Source organism: Oryctolagus cuniculus, chromosome 5 (assembly GCF_051225735.1).
Source record: "Oryctolagus cuniculus isolate XC-2025 breed Fujian yellow rabbit chromosome 5, ASM5122573v1, whole genome shotgun sequence".
NCBI lineage: Eukaryota > Metazoa > Chordata > Mammalia > Lagomorpha > Leporidae > Oryctolagus > Oryctolagus cuniculus.
Window position 1 is genome coordinate 36,839,237 of NC_142871.1, and position 4,759 is coordinate 36,843,995.

At 38.5% G+C, this 4,759-nt stretch overlaps 1 non-coding gene across 1 annotated transcript; it reads left to right on the forward strand.

Annotated features, from left to right (window-relative positions):
* Positions 1-885: 885 nt before the first annotated feature.
* Positions 886-1,019, forward strand: LOC149126470 (small nucleolar RNA SNORA41). The gene has a single exon (XR_016234866.1). It is a non-coding gene; the product is annotated as a small nucleolar RNA SNORA41 (small nucleolar RNA).
* The last annotated feature ends 3,740 nt before the right edge of the window (positions 1,020-4,759 follow it).

Below are 4,759 nucleotides of genomic sequence, written 5' to 3' on the forward strand. Positions count from 1 at the left end.
CCTTTGTAACTCACTGGCATTTTCCCTTTCACCAGCTGAATAACCTGAGGCCAGAGGAGGAGGCCCTGAGCACATGACACACTAGGAAACTCCATGGCAACATGTCTTTATCTGTCTACCCTTGATGTCAGCATTTTGGGGAACTCTGACATGCGGAAATATTTAAAACAAATTGTATTGCCCTCTGGACAGGTCCCTGCCCTACTTGTTTTCAAGATACTGACATCATTTGATTATTAGGTAGTCTCTATGCCTATGGAGGCATATGGCTGTACTCTGGATATACAAGCATAAATGACTTGAATAAAACAGAGTCTGTCATCTCAAGATGTGCATAGTAAACAGAAACACAATGAAGATAATTCAATGCAGGCTGAGAATACACGTAATCAGCCATACATTCTTAGTGAGAACTTCTAGGCAAGACATTGTATTGACCATGACAATGAAAGGGAACTCAGAGGAAAGGGCCTTAGCCCAGTTGGAAGAGTCGTGGATAACTTGTTGCAAGAAGTAACATTTGAGTTCCATTTTATGGATGAACATAGGGGCAGGAGTATATAAAAGGCATAACACATATTCTTAAGAGTTGAAACTTAACTGAAAAGTGATCCCTGTTAAATATAAGAGTGGGAATAAGAAAGGGAAGAGATGTACAGTTAGTCACATGCTCAATTGGACTTGCCCCAAATCGTAGAGTTAGAAACATACCAGGGGATTCCAATTCAATCCCATCAAGGTGGCATGTACCAATACCATCTCACTAGTCCAAGTGATCAATTTCCGTTCACAACTGATCATAATGATAGGACTAAGAGTCAAAGGGATCACATAAACATGACTAGTGTCTGAAAATACTAACTGATAGAATAAAAAAAAGGGAGATTCCACAGCTACTGGTCTGCAGCTGTTCTTATGGTAGCAGCTGTGGCATTCCACTGTGGGAAAGAAATTGGTACACAATTAAACACCTCTTTCTTAGCAAAACAGAAAGTGGGGCATATGTGTGACACACATGAAAAAAAAAAGGGGGGAGAGAACGATCCAACATGGGAAGCGGGATACACAGCAGACTCATAGAATGGCAGATGTCCTAAACAGCACTCTGGCCTCAGAATCAGCCCTTAAGGCATGCAGATCCAGCTGAAAAGCCCATGAGAGTATTTCAGGCATGGAAAGCCAAGACACTCTGGCAAACAAACAAAAATGACCTAAATGAAAGATCTCTGCGAGTGAGATCCCAGTAGAAAGAATGGGCCATCAAAGAAGGAGGTACCTTTCTCTGAAGGGAGGAGAGAACTTCAACTTTGACTATGATCTTGTCTAAATATGATCAGAGTCAGCGAACTCAAGAGGCTTCCATAGCCTTGGCAACTCATGACAAGAGCCTTGGGTGATTACTGACTCCATAAATAAAAGTGTCAATTGTTAAATCAATAACAGGAGTCACTGTGCACTTATTCTTCATGTAGGATCTCTGTCCTTAATGTGTTTTATTATGTGAATTAACGGTATAACTAGTACTCAAACAGTATTTTTCACTTTGTGTTTCTGTGTGGGTGCAAACTATTGAAATCTTTACTTAATATATGCTAAATTGATCTTCTGTATTTAAAGATAATTGAAAATGAATCTTAATGTAAATGGAAGGGGAGAGGGAGTGGGAGAGGGGAGGATTGTGGGTGGGAGGGAAGTTATGGGGGGGGGGGAGCCATTGTCATCCAAAAGCTGTTCTTTGGAAATTTATATTCGTTAAATAAAAGTTTAAAAAAAGGCATAACACAAAGGACAACAGTGTGTGAAATGTCACTGACAATGCAGAAATTTTAAGTGATTTACTATTCACAGGATATAAAATGTTAGAATTGGAGAAATCACATACATTTGGATTTCCATGAAGGAGGAAGACCTGAAGTGGAAAGAATCCAAAAATCACATAGCTTCCCAAAGATCTCTTAACCAGAAAAAAAAAGAAAGACCAAAAACATTCTCCTAACCAAATATTACAAACTTATTGAGCCAAATTGTAATGATTGCATAGAATTTGGGTAAGAGATTCTCATTATGTACAGACAGATAAGAGGTTTGATTTATATCAAGGAAATAAACAGGAGGTTGACTTGATTGAAGAGTATGAATTTCACACACACACACAATAGCATAGTAATTTATTTGTATAGAGTTAGCTAAAACATATTTACTTAAGAGCCAGTCTGTCTAAAGCCACTACCCAAGTCATGATTACCCTGAAAAGTGATGGAAAATAAGATAATCAGTTCAACCTGATGCCTATTCACCCCAGTTCCATGTACTTTTCAAAGCCTCTACAACTTTGGAGACCAGCAATGTCCTTATTATTGGTTGAGAAGAATTACCTTTACATTCCCCACTTTTTCACAATCACTTTCTACCTGTCCTCAAGAGTCTAGAGAAAAATCTGTTCTCTGATATGACTTGCATACAAGCTTTTTGCAGGTGACCACATCCGCTGGACAAAACTCACTTACCAATCCCAAGGAATGTACAAACTCAGGTTCCAAAGCACAGGCTGACTGATCATTCTGGCTGACTAAATCGGGAACTAATTAAATGTTTTAACTGTATCTCTTCGCTGCAGCAGAACAGAATCATTCAGAAGCTAGCATTTCAATGAAACATTTATCTGGGAGAATCCAGTTTGATTGCAAGACACAGCTGCTTCTGGCTGGTGGTACCATCAATTCCTACACAATGTAAAGACATTTAACCACAGAGAAAAGATGGCTTTATATCCCATTGATGTCAAAGTAGTCAGAAACAACCTATTTTTGTGTGTAAAGGGTTTCAATCCAGTGTGATGAAGCCAATAAAAGATTATATAAATATTTTGCATAATGGCACTTAAACTTGTTGGGTATCATTTGAATGTTATAAGAGTGGTGGACTATATCACTTATTTCATTTTCATTAATCACTAGACACATTGCCTGAGGTATTGCTCCTGTTTGGCAAACCTTTTTTTTTTTAATTAATTATTTATTTATTTGAAAGGCAGAGTTACAGAGAGAGAGAGAGATGTCTTCTATCTACTGGTTCACTTCCTAAATGGCTACAGGGACTGAAGCTGGGCCTATCTGAAGTCAGGATCCAGGAGCTTCTTCCAGGTCTCCCACATGGGTGAATGGATCCAAGCCCTTGGCCATCTTCTGCTGCTTTCCCAAGTACATTAGCAGGGAGTTGGATCAGAAGCAGAGCAGCTGGCACTCGAACCAGCACCCATAAGGGATGCCTGCACTGCAGGTGGCAGCTTTACCTGCTACGCCACAGCACTGGCCCCTTGGCAATCTTTTAAAGAAGTGTACTGTTGCAAGCTAGCAGAGCTCTAATTCTATTCAAGTGAGGAGTCTCCAGTTAGACTGAACACCCAAGCTTCTTTGGTGGGATGGTAGACCTACATCGACCTATGTGGATCTAACAAGACAGCTAACCAGAGGTCCTGAAGGCTGAAAAACAAGCCTGAGTATATCCAGAAGTCTCCACTGGGTGTACAGTCCAAGTACCCTTGGAAAATCAGAAGCCTTTAGAACCACAAAAGCTCACCTATGATTCAGGATGATGGTATTATTCACCAGCAAAAACTAGTGTCAAACATGAAGAAAAAAGCTACAAAATATACAAATAAGACCTGAAGTTGTTCAGCGGCTGCCCTTGGGCAAGAATTGTCAAGATTGGAGATTCCCACCAATGTTGGATGATTTGAACATTTAACCTGAGTTGAAAATTATGCAAGATGATGGTACACAGACACCGGAAAAACACATAAAATAAGGCAAACATGGGAAAGGATGACTTCAGTATAGTAGGATAATCTCCAAGGTAGAGATGATGGGTAGAGGCTCAGGAAGGAGATTCTGAAAGGAAATGAAGATTAAACTAAATTTTTTCATAATGAGCAGAAGCTGACTAGCTTAAGAAGGAATAGGATAAGTATTACAGGAAGAGAGAGAAGAAAAATCTCTTATAAATCAGAAAAGGTGAAAAATTCAATTTTTAAGTCATCAAAGGATATGAAAGGTACATTTCCAAAAGTAGATGCCTGAATATCCAAGAAACATATGAATAATTTGTTGTCTCATGGGTAATTATGGAAATGTAAAGAAATGTAAATGCTTTAATAAGGAAATTGGATTTTATCCTCTGCACAATCATAAGTCATTAAAGAATTTGGGAAGAAAACCAAGAAGAAAATAGAAATAGATCCACATATAGTCCAGATACTAATACCATAGTTTATATGGAAATGTAAAGGGCAAAGTAGCCAGAATATTCTGAAAAAGAGGAAAGAAGTTGGAGGACTTCTCTTTTTAATACACTTATAAAGCAATAGGGTAAATACAGTATGTAATTTTAGATGAATGGAATAGACTAGAGGGCCTAGAAATAAATATATTGTATATATATAGTTTCAATAAAGGTGGCACTGTGCAGAATATATCATCTCTCAGTAAACAGTACTGGGTCATGTAGATATGCATATGGGGAAGAAAATGAAAGATGGCACCTACATTGCATCAAACACAAAAATCTTGTAAATATCAATGTGAAAGGTGAGACAATAAGCATCTAGAAGAAAACAGGAAAATATCTTTATGCTTTCAAGTCATGCAAAGATTTCTTAAATAGGACTCATAAAGCACTAGTCTTAAAGGAAACAATTTGGGGCTTACACTGTGGTGTAGCAGGTAAAGCCGCTGCCTGCAGTGCCAGTATCCTGTAAGGG